The sequence below is a fragment of the Meriones unguiculatus genome, chromosome 10 (genome assembly GCF_030254825.1).
Source record: "Meriones unguiculatus strain TT.TT164.6M chromosome 10, Bangor_MerUng_6.1, whole genome shotgun sequence".
NCBI classification, from domain to species: domain Eukaryota; kingdom Metazoa; phylum Chordata; class Mammalia; order Rodentia; family Muridae; genus Meriones; species Meriones unguiculatus.
Window position 1 is genome coordinate 539,260 of NC_083358.1, and position 22,126 is coordinate 561,385.

Here is a 22,126-nt window from a genome sequence, read left to right on the forward strand (position 1 = left end):
GGGAGGGAAGGGAGGATTGCATTTCAGCCAGAGCTCTTTGGAATGAACATCTGAATGGGAGGTGGGGGCAACCAGGCAGGCCTTTGAGAGTCCTGGCTCAGAACTTGGCACAGCCATTGTGGAGAAGTTCATGCTATAGCTTCAGTCATTGCTGCTGGGGCATGGCAGCAAGGAAGGGCACGGGAGGTCTTGCTGCTAATTGATTCAGCTATTAGCAATAAATTCAAGTCTAGCCTTCCTTGGCACACACTACCATTCCTATTAAGAGAGACTGAAAAGAGTCAAAGCTATTTTGGTGGATGTGCCTAGCTGCAGAGACAGTATAAATGCATGCATGGGCCACGTTGACAAAGGGTCTGAAGAAAACCTGATGCACAAGAGGGGTCATGTAGAAGCAAGGATGGGGTTTCAGAGAAAGCCCAGTAGCATGAAGTAAGGCACTGATGCAAAATGACAGCTGAAGGGTGTGTGGGCAGAGCATCTTGTCTCTATGGAAACTGGAGGACAGGCAGGCTGACAATACAGTGTGCTGCTTACTCAAAAACCTGCCCAGACCCTTCCACTAAGCAGCACGTCAGAATCTAGAAATATGAATTCATCTCTTAGTCTTATTTTTAGTTTGACAACACAAGATATTAGCAGAAAGGCAGGGAAATGCTGGTTAAACTTTCAGCTAGTGAAAGCTCATCCACCCCTGCATGAGTGTGTGTGTGCATGTGTGTGTGTCTCTGTAAAGGTTCACATGTATATATATGTGGAGACTGAAGTTGATGCCCAATGTTTTCCTGCATTGCTCGCCTGTTTTTTAAGGCAAGATAACCTCTCTGTGGAGGCTGGAAAGGTTTCTTTCACCAAACCTGAAGCCTCCCCTTATTGGGCTAGGGTATCCCAGGATTTTCCTGTCTCTGCCTTCCTAGTTCTGGGATTACAGGTGCATGCTACTGTGCTTGGCCTTTTAACAGGGTTTCTGGAGATGGAGGAGAGCAAACACCTTTTTTCTGGAGGTTGGACAAAGGTGCTATTCCCAGACCAAGCCTGAAATTCCCATGTTAACACACACACCATAAACATGGAATACACTGGTGCTTTCCAGGCATTTGTATTCTTCCTTTCAGAGGATTTTCCTTTCTTTTGATTTTACCAGTGCTATGAAAAGAATATTTCTTGTTAAAGAAGCTTATCAACCACATGAGTTTTGGGGAGGGAGATTTGATAGGTATATGCACATACCCATGGTTGTTTCTTTTAGAGAGAAATGTAAGAAACCCTGAATGTTTGACGTGGTAGTAAAGGTTAGGTTTTCTTAACTGATTACTTAATTAAATAACAAATTTTACGGGGATACATTTGTTGAATGTAGTGTTCAGCTGCATGTTTTTTCCCCAACTATGTCACATGCTTGAGAGAGAGGTTGCTCCTGGGGAAATAGCAGTTTTGTGGGGTCCATTGTCTCCACAGTCTGTCAGATGAAAGAAGGGCATAAATGTCTCTCTTTATGACATTTCCCCCTTATCAGGGAGCTTCAAGGACAGGGCAGGCACAAAGAGGCTTCCTACATTGAGGAAGCACTTAAGATCCCAAAGCTGTTGCGGACTGGTGAAGATGAGGGCGAAAAGGAGAAAGTGGCTTTTGGCACCTCTAAGTGTCCTCAGCAGAGTGCAGTCACAAAAAGCCCTCCTCCAAGTCTCTAAGGTCAGTCCTGTGAAGTCAGGGCCAGCAGGGAGGAAGCTGCAATAGAAGAAGAGAATGTGAGGGCAATGGAAAGGGAAGATGAGTAAGAGAAGGTGATGGTGATAAATGAGGAGGGGGAGGAAGAGGCAGAGGAAGAGGAGGAGGCAGAGGCATCTTCTGATAGAACCTAGGCCTGGCTGCTCCCAAGGAGCCCAAGCTCTGGAAAACAAATTTGGAAACATAATCCTACAAGACCTCCCCAGAAGGCTTAAGTCCAAAGGGCCCCATTGAAGAGAGGAGGCCAGGGCCATGATGCTAGAGCTTGATGCAAAGGAAATATAAACAGCATGAGCTAAAGGCTCATGAAGAGATAAGGGATTAGACTTGCTGGCAAGTCTAAGAAGCCTAAGGAGTCTCTAACATTCTTGAGTTCCCCGTAGAAAGAGGTCTTGTGCAGTCTAAGAGCTGGGGAAAGCTGAGTTCTATGCCAGGGTGTCTGGCATAAAAACAACCCCAAATTTCCCCACAGGCCAGTGGAGGAAAAACCGCTTGTGATCCTGTTCCAGGGCTAGCTCTGCAGAGTAAAGCCTGCAAAATCCTGCAGACCCTCCTTGGTGGCCATGGAGCAGGAAATTGTGAGTGGGAAGACTACTGGAAGTGGGGCTGCTGAGCAGGCAAGTTCTTACTGAAATTTAAAAATGAAGTAAATACCAATGCAGGTGTTTGTATTGTGGGTTTCTCTTTGGTGGTAAAGAGCTTGCATCTTGGATTGGATTCCAGTTTTTCCCAGGAAGCTGCCGTTAAGCTTTAAAAAAATAAAAAAATTCTGTGCTCTGTATTTGTATTTTTTTATTAATTAACTTATTTATTCACTTTACAGCCTGATCGTAGCCCCTTCCTCTCCACCCCGTTCCACCCTCCTATTCCCTACCCTTTAATCCCCTTTCCCCTTCTTCCCTCAGAGAAGGGGGTCCCTATGGGTACTGACCTACCCTGGCACATCAAGTCCCACCAGGACTAAGCACACCCTCCCACTGAGGCCAGACAAGGCAGCCCAGCTTTGAGAAAGGGATACAGAGGCAGGCAGCAGAATCGGAGACAGCCCCCACTCCAAATGTTAGGAGACCCATATGAAGGACAAGCTACACATCAGCTACATATGTGTCGGGGCCTACGTCCAGCCCATGCATGCTTTTTGGTTGGTGGTTTAGTCTCTGTGAGGCCCCATAGGCCCAGGTTAGTTTGCTCTGTAAGTCTGCCTGTGATATCCTTGATCCCTCTGGCTCCTTCAGTCTTTTCCCCAGCTCTACCACAGATTCCCTATTGACTTCTATAAGCTTCACATACTGTTTGGCTATGAATCTCTGAATCTGTTTTGTAATTAAGCAGAGGTCTTTAAGTAGTCCAGAGTGCTAGCAACGAGGGTACCAGCCAGCTGAAGGTGCTGTGGCTGAGGGCAGTTTCTTGGTGCAAGTTATGCATTCTGGGTCAAAATTAGTCCTTTTCTTTTCTAAGTTGTGTTTGTCAGGTATTTGGTCATGGCATCAAGAAGAGTAACCAACGCAATCTTGCAGCTTGAATCATATTTGTAGCAGTTCAGAATGGCATATGGCTCTTTGGCACTGGTAAAATCAGGACACCTTTTTCTGTGCCAACCCCAGGAAAGGAGCACTGACCAACACTCTGTTTTCTCTACTCTGTCACTGGAGTCCATGCTAATTGGGGATGGATCTGGTCCCTCCAAACTGCTTATGGCTATTCCTTGGATGCGGTCTGCTGCAAAGGGTCTATAAATGTGGTCTGCAAAGCAGACCTAGCTTTACTGTTCTTGGCTGCTGGTGGCACAGGTGTTGATAAGTTAAGAGCCTGGCAACCCTTCCAGTTCACCCACTAGCCTTCAGTAAAACAGTTAATGACAAAAATCACTAATAAAACAGAAGAAAAGGAGGTTTTTCCAATATGGTCTCTTCAAAAAGAGAAATGAGGTCTAGTGGTCCTCTAAGCCCACCTTTCACGGCCTGACATGAGGTTTAGTTTTAAATTCAGAGCAAGAGGTATGTATAGCTAAGCAGTTCTGGTCAGTGTGGTTCTGTCCATCACTGATCCATCCTTGTCTCATGTGCAAGATGGTCTGACAAGTTGCCATAACTGTGTGGAAACTGGAGACAAATTCCTGTCTGTCTGGCACCAGGCTTCAGCCTTATACCTTTCTAGCATGAGGTTCCTGAGGAAATTTCAATTTCAGGGAGTGCATTGTTTCAACAATCTGGCAGCTGAGGGGAGGTAGCACAATGTCTGTTTAACATAGCTTCATTCCTGCCAGGACTTTATACAGGGAGACCAGGTCTGCTAACTAATACTGGTGTCCTTCATTTGCCTTTGTCATTGGTAATGCTGCCCTGTCACTGGTGTGCTAGGGAGAAGTGACAAACACAGGTGAACTCTGATCCTCCCCTTACCCAGGAGAAGCAGTGTGTGAAGATCTGCCTTCTGGGTGGACAGGGTTCCCTCCCACTGTGTGTGAGGACAGCATAGCAGAAACCCAAAGCTGGTGTTGCTTAGACATCTGGGAGATGATAGAACAGAACACTGAGAAGATTTGGATCAAATCAGAAAAGTCACTTGAATTAGCCAGGCTCATCTTAGGTGCTATAGAAAGTGTAGATGCTTATCACATGGGCTTCACATGGTAGAACTGTGTTTCCAGCCCTGAAATAGTTTGAGTGGTGGGTGGTGTGCCACAGCACAGTCATCTTGATTTTTGTTTACTTCTGTTTTGTGATTTTCACGGGGACAGGGGCAGGACAGTTCGTGGAGAAGGGATTTCCAGACTTTGAATACATGAGGCTGGAACAAACACATTTTCACTCACATGAATGTTCTGATTCATTGTCGATGATTAGAAAGTCACTCCAAGGAACTGGAATGAAGCTCAGTTGATAGAATGCTTGCTTGCACAAATACCTGGTTTCCATCCCCAGAGCCTTATAAAGCTGAATGTAGTGGTATATGTCTACAGTCCCAGAGCTTAAGAGTTGGAGGCAAGAGAGTCAGGAGTTTAAAGTCATACTAGACTGTGTATTGAGTTAAAGGTCTCTCCAAGATACATGAGACTTTGTCTCAAAAAGTAAAATACATTACCTCAAATGTAGGCCTACCATAATATCAACATTGTTTTATCAAGAATGTTCTTTCCTTTCGAGATTTTTTTCTTTATTTTTATTTAATGTGCATTGGTGTTTTGTCTGCATTCATGCCTGTGTGCAGTTGTCAAATCCCCTGGAACTGGGGTTACAGACAGTTGTGAGCTGCCATGTGGGTGCTGGAAGAGGAGGCAGTGCTCTTAACCACTGAGCCGTCTCTCCAGCCTTCAAGAATTTTCTGTTCAAGGAAGGCTCAGTGGGAACAGTCTGCTTCTGCTGCACATGGTATCTCCCATGCCAGTGTTTAGGCTGGATGCTGAGTTTTTGGGATGCTCTGCCCCCCTTATCAGATGCTAGTGTCTGCATACCTGGTGGCTGTAGCAGCAAAATCCACACCTGGCATGACTGTGTGTCCCAGGATGTATCACAGCATGGACCTGTGTTCCCAGAGCAATGCCCCCAGAAGACTAGCTAGAAGCTGTGTCCTCTTTCATGATTTGGTATGGTAAGCCTGATGGACCTACCTAGATTAACAGGGAAAGGACCCAGCCCCCATTAGTCTGTGTCATTGTTGGGAACTAGTTCCAGAGATGCCACCTTGATGCAGAAAATCAGAAAATATAGCCCAAGCGAAGCAGTCATCACACTGTGACAGTGGTGGTAAGAAATCCCATGAATTCTGCCACATATGATAAGGAGCATTTTTATCTACTAAATGAGAATATAGTAATTCTCACAGGCCAAATGAAGACATCTTCACAGACATTTTGTAAGCTATTGGCCGGGGAAGCAGTACCATGCTGTGGGAGCAAGTGAGGGGACTTGTGGCATGGCAACTTCATAATCCTGCTTTGTCTCATTTCAACTGTAGGAGAGCAGCAAGGTGGAAGTTCAGCCTGGGTGCTACCCTCCCTGACTAATCTGTCAGCATTTCTTCCAGGCCCCTCAGACACAGACTTCTGATTTTATAGGAAGACACTGAAGAGATGAAAGTAAGATCAAACTGAGCAAACATCTTCCATATTCAGGTATTGTACCGAGGGCTAGAGACATCAGGAAGTAGGAAGCCAACGGGGAAAGCAACTGTGCAGCTAGCTCTCAGTTCCACCTGCAGTCCATGAGCATACTGCTGTACAGAGAAGCCAGGTAAGTGACAAGGAGTCACTCCCAGAGTACGCAGCAGCTTTGTCCATTAACCTGATTAAACTGCCTAACTGGTTAAGCACAGGCTTCCCGCGAGGTGTCAGTCAAGGATGAGGTGAAGTGATAGGATGCTCCTTGCAGCATGCTCACAAGGGGCAGTGTGGTTCTAACAGCTTAGAGCGGCACGTGTGCCTTGGAATAGGAAGGTATCTGAAGGGATTATGTCTGTGCTCCTGCTGCTAATTTGCATTTAATTGTAATCGGCTTCCATTTAGGGTTCTGGCAGCCGAGCTGCACCGTGTGTCAGCCAGACACTCCAGCAGATCATGAAGCTGCCCCAGGAGGATTTCTGAGGGACACTCACTGCTTTTGTTACAAGTGGCATTTTGCCATACAAGAAGCGTCTTTCTCCAGAAAAGAGACAAACCATGAAAGAGACATCAGGATCAGAAATGGAGAAAATCACAGGGTGCCTGTGGAAAAGCATTTCCCCACCCACCCTTGAAAAACAAAATTCTAAACCCTTTTTTTATCCTTCTTTCAGCTGTAGCAGTGGCACTAAGGCATGTTTTTCTAAATTGGCAGGGAATGAGTGGTATTTGAACAAAGACGCATCAAATGTGGGACAACTTCATAGGAAGCACTTAACAGAGAGAACAAAGAACACAAAAGCCTGGGGCCTGGCTGGCTGGCTGACTAGCAGGGCAGAAGTTTTCATTGGTCATCTGGGGATAATATATATATTTTAAGAAGTGGGAAGCCACTGATTATAGTGTGTCTCATTTGTGTACATATGATATAGCCACAGAATTGAAAGATATAAGAAGTGACTTTGGGAGATGGCTCTGTTAGTGAAGTGCCCGGTTTGTTAGCATAAGAACATGTGAAAAGCCAGATCTGGGGGGGCTTGTTTATACTCCTAGTAGTGGGGTAGTTGGGATAGGATAACATCACAAATTGGTGAGTTCTAGGCTCGGTGCAGACCCTCTCTCAAAACTAGGGTATTGAAAGAGAGAAATACAGCCCACTTTAACTTTTGGCTTCCACATGCATGTCTACACATATACATACATATAAACTCATACCTCACTCCCTTCACCCCTCCCACCCCACAGAAGAGGCTTGAAAAGTGTTCAGAGCCAGGGGTTCTGTACAAAGCTCTATGGTTCCTTTGGGAGTCCTCACTGTGGGTAGCTTAAGGCATAAATTGCTACATCATTACTCAAAAAGTGTTTGGAGTGTCTTCAAATAGACTGAGGGGGATGTGTGTGGGGATGAGTGTGTATATGTATGTGTGTGGTGTATGTAGTTTGTGTATATAGATAGATGGTGTGAGTGTATATGTGTGGGTATGTGTGTGAGGTGAGTGTGTGTAGGTGAGTGTGTGAGTGTAGGCAGGTGGGTGTGAGTGTGTTTGTACTTTAGTTATGACTAATTTATATTTTAATCTATAGAATAAGTAGACATGCAAGGTGAATTGAACATGTTTGAGTGCAGGGAGAATGTCTTGTGAGGCTTTTAGGCTGCTTGGAAGGAGTTTCTTGAATAACATCACTATTTTTTTTCAAGACAGAGTTTCTCTGTGTAGCCCTGACTGTCCTGGACTCACTTTGTAGACCAGGCTGTCCTTGAACTCACAGTGATCTGCCTGCCTCTGCCTCCCAAGCGCTGGGCTTACAGGCATGCACCACCACACCCGGCTCATCACCAATACCAAATTTCAGAAAGATGTCTGTGAACTAATGGTTCTCTTGCCAGCTCTCTTCCAATATTTTGTTAGCAAAGTCAGGAAAGAACATGAAAGAATAGGTCATTAAAAGTATTTAAAAATCTGGGGGGCTGGAGAGATGGCTCAGAGGTTAAGAGCACTGTCTGCTCTTCCGGAGGTCCTGAGTTCAATTCCCAGCAACCACATGGTGGCTTACAACCATCTATAATGAGATTCGGTGCCCTCTTCTGTCATGCAGATGTATATGCAAAATAGAGCACTCATATGTAAAATAAAGAAATAAAAAAAAAATTTAAAAAAAAGAGCTGAGTTGCTGTTTAAAAAAAAAAAATCTGGGCATGGTGGGTATGTCTGCATGAGTCTTGGGTGGCTGAAGGCTGAAGCAGAATGATAGTGAGTACAAGGCCAGCCTAGGCTACACAGGTGAGGAGGCTCTGTCTCAAAAATGCCAAATAAACAAACTAATGCACAAGGCATAAAGGGAAAAGTGGGGAGTAAGAAATAAAGAATGAGTGATCTAGCAATGGGTGAGAAAAATGCAAGATTTGACTTGTGGGTATTCCAGAAGCAGAAAGTGAAAGAAATAGAAGGTGGTGTTAGAATTATCATAGGATCAATACAAGAAAAAAAAGTCAAGCCAAAGGGCACAGTCCTAAATTGAAAGGGCCCATAACATGCTCAGAACAACACACAGAAGACTGAAAAATGGTCTCCACAGGAGTATATCATTGTTCCTTGTGAGATAAAATGGCCCTAACAGGTCACCTAAGTTAGGTCACACACAAACTATGAAGAGAAAAAAAATAACAGATTTCTCAGCTGTAAGACTGTAAGTTAGAATGCCTTCAATATGGGCCTACTGGTTCTCAAAGGCTCTGTTCTGTTGGCCAGTCAGAAAGAGAAAAGAACCTTGCAGCCAAACTTCATTCTAAATGTGTTTCTAATCATCTGTTCTTTGGTACAGAACTCAGTGAAGTCTCATACTGGCAAAGTCTCATACTGGGGGATTAGCTTTTTTTTTTTTTTTTTTTTTGCTATGTCTCTACCAGGAGCCCCTGCATTCTAGATTGGATAACTTCCTTTTTGTTAATTTCCTCTCTCATTTGATGAGATCATATTTTCTAGGAGCTTTGAGGAAATGGGAATTTTTGAGCACCTGCGTGTTTGCAAATGGCTCCATTTTGCCCTTAACCTTGGAAATAAATCTAAAAAAGAGAGAGGAGCCTGGGATGTCAGAGAGAGGAGCCTGGGATGTCAGCTACCCTGTCCTGTCTTTTATCGGTCAGTTTGCTCTCTGAGGGACTTCTGTGGCGTGATTCCATTGTCCTTCCTATGCAGGTGAGTTCCCGCTTGCTAAAGGAACGTGGTGGAAACTGTATTAAAGGGTTTCAGCATTAGGAATGTTGAGAATCACTCTCAATAGGACATGGGGTCAGATGGGTCAGACGCTAAGGGTTATTTCCCCCTCTACTGTGGCTTGGAGAAGTGTCATTGACTGGAGAAGGAGATGAAGCAGTGGCAGAACGGTTGTGCACAGACCCTCTTTCCGCTCTGAGCCATCAGCAGAAGGTCTGGGTGGTGGAGACTGCCTGTGAGAAGGGGACAAGACAGGGCGCTGCAGTCAGGTATGTTTTGCTTCCTGCTGCCAACAGACCACACCCAGCAAATGAACTGCTGTAAACAGTTCAGCTCGTAAACATTAGCAATTCCCACTGTTGTTCAGGAAACAGATGACTCGGGTTGATTTTTGTTGTTGTTTTTCTGGTTTAAATATAGTTAAAATCTCTCAGCTGGGTGTGGTGGCTCACACCCACAATCCTGCACTTTGCGGAAGGATCGGGATGGCTCAGAGACTACTTTTGGTGAATACTGAATCTCTGAGTAACATAGTTCACCTTCAGAGTCCCCAAAACAGCACAAAACACCCAAGTTTAGAGCAACAGGCCAACAGATGAATTCCTGGAAGTGGGGGCATCCTGAGTCTTCTTCAGTTACTGCTCAGCCTGGCACCAGTAATTGTTAGTGGCAGGGTCAAGTGAAGGAACGCTGAGCTCAATGCATTCTTGTGGGTTTGTTTGATTCTAGGACTGTGCAGAAAATAATAGGAGCAATGAAAGCTCAAAGCAATTACAAAACAAGCCAATTACTCCATAGAACTCACTATTTTGACACCTTGGCATGCATAGCACCTCAGAAGGAATTTGTGGAAACTGTATGTTCCTTTTCCCATACCAGTTTCCAGAGAAACTTGTCAGGTGGACAAAGGAATCTCACATTTCTGAATAAGACTATGTATTTTATGTGTATGGGTGTTTTGCCTGCAGCTATGTGTACTTTGTGCACACAGTGCCTTCAGAGACCAGAAGACAGTACCAGAGCCCCTGGGACTGCTGTCAGGGATGGTTGTAAGCTGGTGTGTGGGTGTGGGAAAGTCAGGTTCCCTGAGAGAACAGCACATACTCTGAAGGCCTGAGCCATCTCTTCAGCCATAGAGTTTCAATTGTTTTAAAGGGAACCTCTGAAGCTGTGGAGCAGGTGGCTGTGTATTTCCTTAGGGGCAGGCCTGCCTCCAAGGCTAAGTTTTACATTTACTTCTGCAAAGACGTAGGGCTTGCAACTGTAGAAACCTTGCTTTTTCTTTCTAGCCCTGCTATGCTGGAAAAGATCTTTCCTTCTTTCTTTACGATTTTGCTATTCCTAGCACTCTGGGAAGAAGAGGCAGGCTGATCTCTATGAGTTCGAGGCTGGCCTGCTCTACAAAGTGAGCCCAAACAGACAAAGCTACACAGAGAAATCCTGTCTTGAAAAACGACAACAGCAAGATTTAGTTTGCTATTTAAAAAATATATATATATATATATATACTTTATTTTTTATTTTTTGTTCATTAGTGTTTTGCCTTCATGTACATCTGTGTGAGGATGTTAAAAGCCCTGAAACTGGAGTTATAGACAGCTGTGAGCTGCCATGTGGGTGGTGGGAATTGACCCTGAGTCCTCTGGAAGAGTAGTCAATGCTCTTAACCACTGAGTCATCTCTCCAGTCCCTAGTTTGTGATTTTTAATGTGTGTGTGTGTGTGCATGAGTGTAAGCATGTGCACACATGTGTGTGCACATGAACCTCACCTAGGCAGCAGGGTAGAGCTGGCTCTGGTACAGGGGTTGCTGCTAAGCTGGCTGGGAAAGCATGAGCGTGTGAGAGCTGGCAGGCTGACAAGCTCAGACACCTCTCAGGCCCAGATAAAGGTATTTGAGTTGGCCCATCCTAACATCTACCCTATTGCTGGAGTGTGTGACGGGGCCGGTCCAACAGAGTCAACACTGCAGGATCTCCATGACACAGGGCAACAACAGGATATCTGACAGGAGTCCTAATGTGGTTCTGGATTGACAGAACAGCAGAGAAGCCAGAGACCTCATACAAGCCAAGTCATTGCAAAGAACATTTGCAGACAAAGAAGTGTGGACAAAGGGGACACTGTGGGACACACTGTGACACACTACAGCTTCCACAATAAGATTTTTTTTTCTTCTGTTGGGGTGTGTGTTTGGGAGAGGGAAGGTTGCAAGGGCAGGTAGAAATGGAGGATAAGTAGGATTGGGGTGAATGGTATGAAAGTCACAAAGAACCAATTAATTAAAAAAAAGAAATAGAGACAGCTTGTTAAGAAATAAAATGAGCTGTTACAAATAAAGCTGCTACAAACATGGTTGAGCAAATGTCCTTATTGTGTACTTGAGCCTCTTTTGAATATATGCCTAGGAGTGGTATGGCTGGATCTTGAGGAAGTGCTAGCCAGAAGCTGGAAACAGCCCAGATGCCCCTCAACTGAAGAATGGATGCAGAAATTGTGGTACATCTCTACAATGGAGTATTACTATGCAATGAAAAATAAGGAAATCATGATATTTGCAGGTAAATGGTGGGACCTGGAAAGGATCATCCTGAGTGAGCTGTCCCAGAAGCAGAAAGACACACACGGTATATACTCACTCATAGAGACATATAACATAGGATAAACCTACTAAAATCTGTACATCTAAAGAAACTGAGCAAGAGAGAGGACCCTGACTAAAACGCTCAATCCCCATCCTGAAAGGCAAAGAGGATGGGCATCAGAAGAAGAAGAAAATAGGAAACAACCTAGGAACCTTCTACAGAGGGCTTCTGAAAGCCAGAAGAAGAAAACAGGAAACAAACTAGGAACCTACCACAGAGGGCCTCTGAAAGCCTCTGCCCTACAGACTATCAAAGCAGATGCTGAGCCTGATGGTCAACTGTTGGGCAGAGTGAATGGAATTTTATGTAAGAAGTGGGAAATAGTAAGAGCTGGAGAGGACAGGGTCTCCACAAGGAGAGCAACAGAACAAGGAAATTTGAACACAGGGAACTTCCCAAAGACTCATACTCCAACCAAGTACCATGCATGGAGATAACCTAGAACCCCTGCACAGATGTAGCCCAGGGCAGTTCAGTGTCCAAATGGGTTCCATAGTAATGGGAAGAGGGACTGCCTCTGACATAATCTGATTGGCCTGCTCCTTGATCACCTCCCCCTGATGGGGGAACAGTCTTACCAGGCCACAGAAGATGACAATGCAGCCACTCCTGATGAGATCTAATAGACTAAGATCAGAAGGAAGGAGAGGAGGACCTCCCCTATCAGTGGACTTGGGAAGGGGCATGAGTGAAGAAAGGGGAGGGAGGGTGGGACCATGAGGGGAGGAGGGAGGGACTTATGGGGGGATACAAAGTGAATAAAGTGTAATTAATGAAATAAAATAAAATTTTAAAAAAAGAAATAAAATGAGGTCTAGAGAGATAGCTCAGTAGTTGACAGCACTTGCTGGTCTTAAAGAAGACCCGTGTTTAGTTCCAGGACTCACATCATGGCTAACAACTCTTGTAATTCCAGTTCTAGAGAATTCAACATGTAGGACACTGCATTCACATGATATACAGACAAATGTGCAGGAAAAAACCCCATACACATAAAATAAAAATACGCACAGCTTAAACTGGGTGTGGTAGCTCACACTTTTAATTCCAGTACTCAGGGGCAGAGGCAGGCAAATCTGAGTTTGAGGCCAGCCTGGGCGATGTGATGAGTTCCCGGTTAGCCGGGGTAGGCGTGTACCATGTTCCATATGGTAAGGGATGTGGTAAGCAGTGATTTGGCAGGTGTGATTCTAGAAAAACAGCCTTTGTTCACTGACATCAGTGAAACTCTCATAGAATATGCTTCCTCAGACCCAACACTATGAAACACTAGGGCTCTTTGATTTACATGGGTAGGAAAGGATGTCCCATGCTTGCCTGAGGCCTTGAGCCTCCTGGGTCACTTTGATGTGAGGAAGAGGTTTCAGCTTCCAAAACAAGCCATGAGGGATTTGTGCAAGGCTTTTCACTGTTGGCTTCACTTTGCAGTCTCCAAGGAAATAGGACTCCAAGTCCCTCCTTAGACCTACCTGCTGTGACTGTGACTGTGATGTTCCTGGAAATTGAAAGGGCTTCAGATGGGATATGGCCAAGGCCTATAAACACTCTGCCTTCCAATGTCACACATAGTTTCAAAATGATGGGTTACCTCTGTCCTTTTGAGTGACTATTGCTGTCTTTCCTAATGGCAACTTCTTTTCCAGTGACTCCCGGCAGCCCAAGCCCAATTTACTCTTCTTCCACTTGTGTAATGATTGCTCTGGACCAGTTTCCAAGTTGCCTCTGCTCTGTGCCAGTGTCGAACATAGACAGTTCCCCTTCCTTGGTTCTCTCTCTCTCTCTGTCTCTGTCTCTGGTGTGTGTGTGTGTGTGTGTGTGTGTGTGTGTGTGTGTAAAACACAAACTCTGAGTGTGGAGTTTACTTATCAGGTTAACTAGAAATCTCCAGTGACCATCTCATCTCTACCTCTCCACCTTTCTGATCTAGTATCACAGGTAAGTGCCACCACAATCAGCTTTTTACACAGGTTCTTGGATCTGACTCAAGGCGAGCCCTTTATAGCCTGAACACTCCCCCCAGCTCTTTGCTCTCTCTTAAACATCCTTCTGCTCACTTCCAAGTCCTCACTGTTCTCCTGACTCTTACTGAGATACCCTGTGATGCCTGTGGCTTCCAATATCCTTTATGTAAACAAATTGAAAATATAATGTTTTGGGTCAAAGATGGTAAAGAAAGGCTCTTCCCCTTTTGGTGGCTACACTGATACATTTTTTACAACTCAGCTCTGAAAGAAGTAACAGTAAAAACAAAACAAAACAAAAAAAAAACTGATTTCTGGGTATCTTAATGTCTGTGTAGTAAAAACTCCCATCTTGGTTGGCTTAAGAGCATGACTTCGGACAATGTGGAGCCAAGATGGCGGTGCCGAGAGAACATCGCGTCTGAGAAGCAGGACAGCACTCTCGTGCAGAGACCAGGAGTCTGAACTCGGGGCCCTGAAACTACATCAAATGTGTTTCCCAGGTGAGGGGAGGCTCCCCCGGCGTGGGAATCGGTCGGGTCCACTCACAGCTACCCAGCCAGAACCCGGAAGAAATCCCGGGTAACGTGGGCTTTGGGTCTCCGGGCTGGAGCCGCAAGAGGGGGTGTCCCAATCACTTTCCCAGGCTGATCCGTGGGCACTAGGGTATCTGAGACTGGGAGTCCCAGTCGCGGGGGGACCCCACGGGGAAGCAAGGTTGCGGGTCTGATCGTGGGTCACCCAGTCTTTCCCCAGAAGGTCTCTGCCGCCATCACAGCCGAGCTCCTGCCGTGTGGAGAGCTGCGCGCTCAGTTCAGCGGTACAGACAAGCTGCACGCCCCAGTACAACAGGGACTGGGAACCCCTGTCCAGAGAGGACCCCACAGAGAAGGAAGAAACCGTGCTCCTGGGGTCACCTAGGGAAAGTCTAGCAGACTGCAGATCGCAAACAGGCGAGTACGCCCAGCCATCACAGATCTGGGCCCAAACAGGGAGCACAGAGTGATTGGAAACTCAGCTCCGGCAGACTAGCAGGTGAGCGCACGCTCTGCCAGCCCAGAGGCCTGCTTAGTACCAACTACACCTTACAAACAGAACTGAGTGCCCCAAGACACCAGAGCAGTACTCACCCGCCACAGATTACCTCTTGGGTTCTGGGGCACAGAGCCCCAATCTCAGACCTACAAAAGACCGGGAACCCTGAGATCAACCCCCAGATACTGCTCCAAGGGGCAAACAGTTATCCCTAACAAAACCGACCAAACCACGGGACACACAGGTTACAGCAGCAGATCAATAAATTTACAGCAAGAAACCCAGAAGGAGGGCAGCTGTCTCCAGGACTTCTCCCAGTAATAGGAGAGCCCTCTTGACTAATCAGGACCACAGTTACCACCCAGGTCTCTATGCCTGAGGTGAGCTGTAGCAACTCCTGAAAAACACCAGACATCCAGGGACTATACCCAAAAAGCTGGGAAGGCTTCCTTGAGGAAAAACCATCTTCCTGCCAAAGGGATTCTCTCCACTACAACAGTCCAGGAACAACCAGAAACTAAATTCAAACAACTAAGATAGCCCAATGGGAAGAGGACAGCGTAAAAGTTCAACCAACAAAAGCCAGAGCATTATGGCATCTCCAGAACCCAGTTATCCAGGGGCAAATAGCCCTAGACAACCCAGCATAAATGAAATTCAAGGAGACAACCTAACATCTATGCTCAAGAAGATGATAACAGAGGAAACAAATAAAATACGAAAAGAAATAGAAGAAGCTGCAGCCAAAAAGTATGTGGCCCTTAGAGAGGAAATGCTTAAATCACTGAATGAAATAAAAGAAACAGTGGATTGTTCAAACAAACAGCTGAAGGAATTGACAGAAAAACATGAAAATACAGTCAGACAGGGGGAAGGAAACCAACAAAATAGCTCAAGACCTGAAGATAGAATTGGAAAAATTAAAAAAAACACAAATGGAAGGAATTGTCGAGAGAAAGAACTTAGGGAAGAAAGCAGGAACTACAGAGCTTAGCATAACCAATAGGCTACAAGAAATGGAAGAAAGAATCTCAGGTGTGGAAGATACAATGAAAGAAATAGATGTATCTGTCAAAGAAAATGTTAAATCTAAAAAATTCCTGACACAGACCGTCCAAGAAATTCAAGACAACATAAAAAGACAAAACCTAAGAATAATAGGAATAGAGGAAAAAGAAGATTCCCTGCATCAAGGCCCAGAAAATATTTTCAACAAAATCATTGAAGAAAATTTCCCCAACTTAAAGGAGAGGCCAATAAGAATACAAGAGGCCTATAGAACACCCAATAAATTAGACCAGAAAAGAAAATCCTCCTGCCACATAATAATCAAAACAGTAAGTATACAGAACAAAGAAAAAATACTAAAAGCTGCAAGAGAAAAAGACCAAGTAACATATAATGGCAAACCCATTAGAATCACACCTGACTTTTCAACAGAGACTATGAAAGCCAGAAGGGCCTGGACAGATATCATGCAGACCCTAAGAGAACACATGTCAGCCCAGGCTATTATACCCCGCAAAACTCTCAGTCATCATAGACAGAGAAAACAAGATATTCAATGACAAAAACAAATTTCAACAATACCTACAAACAAATCCAGCATTACAGAACACTGGAGGGGAAAATACAACCCAAGAAAGCTAGCTACATTCAAGAAAACACAGGAAATAAATAACCCCACTACAGTAAAACAAAAAGCAACCAAGCACACAACCGTATGACCACAGCCAACATCAAATACAAAGGATCTAACAGCCACTGGTCATTAATCTCTCTCAATATCAATGGACTTAATTCTCCAATAAAAAGACACAGACTAACAGAATGGATGCGTAAACAAAACCCAGCAATCTGTTGTATACAAGAAACACACCTAAGTCACAAAGATAGACATTACCTGAGGGTAAAGGGATGGAAGACGGCTTTTCAACCAAATGGACGCAAGAAACAAGCAGGAGTAGCCACTCTAATATCTGATAAAATAGTCTTTCAACCAAAATTAATCAAAAGAGATGGGGAAGGACACTTCATACTCATCAAGGGAAAATTCCACCAAGAAGACATCACAATCCTGAACATCTATGCCCCAAATACAAGGGCACCCACATTTGTGAAAGAAACATTGATAAAACTTAAACCACATATAGATCCCCACACACTAATAGTGGGAGACTTCAATACCCCACTCTCAACAAAGGACAGGTCAACAAAACAGAAATTAAACAAAGAAACAATATCTCTAACAGAGGTCATGAATCAAATGGACCTAACAGACATTTACAGAACCTTACACCCAAACACAAAAGAATTTACCTTCTTCTCAGCACCTCATGGAACCTTCTCCAAAATTGACCACATAGTTGGTCACAAAGGAAGCCTCAACAAATACAAGAAGATTGAAATAATCCCTTGTATCCTGTCTGATCACCATGGAATAAAGCTGGACCTCAGTAACAACAGAAATAGCAAAAAACCTACACATACATGGAAACTGAACAACTTGCTTCTAAAAGACAGCTGGGTCAGGGAAGAAATAAAGAAAGAAATTAAAATCTTCCTAGAACTCAATGAAAATGAAGACACAACATACCCAAACTTGTGGGACACAATGAAAGCAGTGCTAAGAGGAAAGTTCATAGCACTAAGTGCCTTCAAGAAGAAATTTGAGACAGCACATTCAAGCAACTTAATGGCTCACTTAAAAACCCTAGAAAAAGAAGAAGCAGACACACCAAGAAGGAGTAGATGGCTGGAAATAATCAAACTCAGGGCTGAAATCAATCAATTAGAAACAAATAAAACAATTCAAAGAATCAATGAAACCAAGAGCTGGTTCTTTGAGAAAATCAACAAGATAGACAAACCCTTAGCCAAGCTAACTAAAAGGCAGAGAGAAACCATCCAAATCAACAAAATCAGAAATGAAAAGGGGGATATAACTACAGACACTGAGGAAATCCAAGCAATCATTAGGACTTACTTCAAAAGTCTATACACAACAAAATTTGAAAATTTAAATGAAATGGACAATTTTCTTGATCGATTCCACTTACCAAAGCTAAATGAGGACCAGGTAAATCAATTAAATAGTCCTATATCCCCCAAGGAAATAGAAGCAGTCATTGAAAGTCTCCCATCCAAAAAAAGCCCAGGACCTGATGGTTTCAGCGCAGAATTCTACCAGACATTCAAAAAAGAGCTAACTCCAATTCTCTTCAAATTATTCCACAAAATAGAAACAGAAGCAACATTACCAAACTCATTCTATGAAGCCACAGTCACCTTGGTACCTAAACCTCACAAAGACCCAACCAAAAAAGAGAACTTCAGGCCAATCTCCCTTATGAACATTGATGCAAAAATACTCAACAAAATACTCGCAAACCGAATACAAGAACACATCAAAGATATCATCCACCATGACCAAGTAGGCTTCATCCCAGGTATGCAGGGGTGGTTCAATATACGGAAAACCATCAATGTGATCCACCATATTAACAAACTGAAAGAAAAAAACCACATGATAATCTCCCTAGATGCTGAAAAAGCCTTTGACAAAATCCAACATCCATTCATGTTTAAAGTATTGGAGAGATCAGGGATACAAGGCACATATCTAAACATAGTAAAGGCAATATACAGCAAACCTATAGCCAACATCAAACTGAACAGAGAGAAACTGAAAGCAATCCCACTGAAATCAGGGACAAGACAAGGCTGCCCACTCTCTCCATATCTCTTCAACATAGTGCTGGAAGTCCTTGCTAGAGCAATAAGACAGTTGAAGGAGATCAAGGGGATACAAATTGGAAAGGAATTATCACTATTTGCAGATGATATGATAGTATACGTGAGTGACCCCAAAAACTCTACCAGGGAACTCCTACAGCTGATAAACGCCTTCAGCAAAGTGGCCAGATACAAAATTAACTCAAAAAGAAAAAAATCAGTAGGCCTCCTGTATACAAAAGACAAAAGGGCTGAGAAAGAAATTAGGGAAACAACACCCTTCACAATAGCCACAAATGACATAAGGTACCTTGGAGTAACCCTAACCAAGGAAGTCAAAGACTTGTATGAAAAAAATTTCAAATCTCTGAAGAAAGAACTAGAAGAAGATATGAGAAGATGGAAAGATCTCCCATGCTCATGGCTTGGCAGGATTAACATAGTAAAAATGGCCATCTTACCAAAAGCAATCTACAGATTCAATGCAATTCCCATCAAATTACCAACACAATTCTTTACAGACCTGGAAAGAAAAATTCTCAACTTCATATGGAATAACAAGAAACCCAGAATTGCTAAAACAATCCTCTACAATAAAAGATCTTCTGGAGGTATCTCCATCTTATAGTACATCTTAAGTTGTACTATAGAGCAACAGTTTTAAAAACTGCATGGTACTGGCATAGAAACAGAATGGTGGATCAATGGAACCGAATAGAGGACCCAGAAATAAACCCACACACTTATGGACACCTGATCTTTGACAAAGATGCCAAAACCATACAATGGAAAAAAGATAGCATCTTCAACAAATGGTGCTGGTCTAACTGGATGTCTACATGTAGAAAAATGAAAACAGATCCATACTTATCACCCTGCACAAAACTGAAGTCCAAGTGGATCAAAGACCTCAACATAAAACCAGACACATTAAATCGGCTTGAAAAAAAAGTGGGGAATACCCTATAACTCATTGGTACAGGGGAAAACTTCCTGAACAGAACACCAACAGCACAGGCTCTAAGAGCAACAATCAATAAATGGGACCTCATGAAACTGAAAAGCTTCTGTAAAGCAAAGGACACCGTCATCAACACAAAGATTGGGAAAGAATCTTCACCAACCCTTTATCTGACAGAGGACTCATATCCAGTATATATAAAGAACTAAAGAAGCTGAAAAGCAGCAAACCAAGTAATCCACTTAAAAAATGGGGAACAGAGCTAAACAGAGAATTCTCTGGAGAGGAATACTGAATGGCAGAGAAGCACTTAAAGAAATGCTCAACCTCACTAGCCATTAGGGAAATGCAAATCAAAACAACCCTGAGATTTTATCTTACACCCATGAGAATGGCCAAAATAAAAACTCAAGTGACAACACATGCTGGAGAGGTTGTGGAGAAAGGGGAACCCTTCTCCACTGCTGGTGGGAATGTAAACTTGTACAACCACTCTGGAAATCAATCTGGCGTTTTCTCAGACAACTAGGAATAGTGCTTCCCCAAGATCCAGCCATACCACTCCTAGGCATATATCCAAAAGAGGCTGAAGCATACAAAAAGGAAATTTGCTCAACCATGTTTGTAGCAGCTTTATTTGTAATAGCCAGAAGCTGGAAACAACCCAGATGCCCCTCAACTGAAGAATGGATGCAGAAATTGTGGTACATCTACACAATGGAATATTACTCAGCAATGAAAAATAGGGAAATCATGAAATTTGCAGGTAAATGGTGGGATCTGGAAAGGATCATCCTGAGTGAGTTGTCCCAGAAGCAAAAAGACACACATGGTATATACTCACTCATATAGACATACAACATAGGACAAACCCACTAAAACCTGTGCATCTAAAGAAACTAAGCAAGAGAGAGGACCCTACCTAAAATGGTCAATCCCCATCCTGAAAGGTGAAGAGGATGGACATCGGAAGGAAAAGAAAACAGGAAACAACCTGGGGGCCTACCACAGAGGGCCTCTGAAAGCCTCTGCCCTACAGACTATCAAAACAGATGCTGAGCCTGATGGGCAACTGTTGGGCAGAGTGAATGGAATTTTATGTAAGAACTGGGAAATAGTAAGAGCTGGAGAGGACAGGGTCTCCACAAGGAGAGCAACAGAACAAGAAAATTTGAGCACAGGGAACTTCCCAGAGACTCATACTCCAACCAAGGACTATTCATAGAGATACCCCAGAACCTCTGCACAGATGTAGCCCAGGGCAGTTCAGAGTCCAATTGGGTTCCATAGTAATGTGAAGAGGGACTGCCTCTGACATGAACTGATTGGCCTGCTCCTTAGTCACCTCCCCCTGGGGGGGAGCAACCTTACCAGGCCATAGTAGAGGACAATGCAGCCACTTTTGATGTGAACTGATGGACTAAGATCAGAAAGGAGAGGAGAACCTCCCCTATCAGTGGACTTGGGGAGTGGCATGCATGCAGAGGGAGGAGGGAGGGTGGGATTGGGAGGGGAGGAGGGAAGGGGTTTATGGGGGGGATGCAGAGTGAATGAAGTGTAATTGATGAAAACTTTTTTAAAAAAAGGGAAAAAAATAATTTAAGAACCTTAAATGTCTTTCAAAAGTGGAGGAAAACATGGAGTTAGTCAATTTACATGGAGCACGTCTCGCCCCTGGGGGCAATGGTCTCCTGAACCTACTCAGACCTCGGACACCACCACTGCTAGTTCTAGAACTGATGCAGGATGTTCCAACGAGGGGGTTAAGGCTTCCCATAATATTTCCTATAAGCCCACACCTGTTTGTTTATATCCCCCATTTTTATTCATTATTAGCCAGATAGAGCCAAGTAATTGTGGTAATGATACTTGCTTTTTTGCCCAATGCCGAAATGCTAGTAAATTTAGGTTTGCCCTGGTTCCTCGCATGCCTCGCTGGGTGCCTGTGCCCGTTGATGCCCCTCACGCTATGACTCTCCTCGGACAGAAAAGGGATCTTGGAACTACAGCCGCCATTGTTACTACCATCTCATTGGCGGCTGTTGGAGCTACCACAGCGGCATTAGCCATGAGTCATACTATGCAGACTGCTCAGACCCCGAATAATCTTTTAGCCAATGTAGCTCATGCCTTAGATGTACAAAAAGAAATTAATGCTCAACTAAAAGGAGGCTTGATGGTGTTCAATCAGAGGATTGATCTCGTGCAGGAGCAAATTGATACCCTATGGCAAATCACTCAACTTGGCTGTCAATGAAAGTATGCTGGACTTTGACTCACTAGCATACAACATGAGAATTTTTCCTGTGCTGCAAATCTGTCTAAACAATTGTCTAGCTATATTTTAGGTAATTGAACTGGAGAATTCGATACTACGATGGAGCAGCTGAGAGTGGCCATTGTCACAGTAAATTCTACCAGAGTGGACACAGGACTAGCCACAGGATTATCATCATGGATTGCTGCAGCCATGAATCATCTGAAGGAATGGGCAGGCATGGGAGCGTTAGCAGGCCTTCTGGTGTTGGTCTCCTTGGTTTGCCTGTGTTATATATGCAAGATTAGAGTCTCACAACAGTGTAATGCAGCCATGACCATTCAGGCCTTTACAGCCATTGAAGCAGGACAGTCTCCCCAAGCATGGTTGGCTACCATAAAAAGCTAAAATGTTACGCTCAGGATGCGAGGCTAAGCACTGCACTCAGGGTCAGCCACTTTCGACCCAGAGAAGATCATGTCTGATTGCAT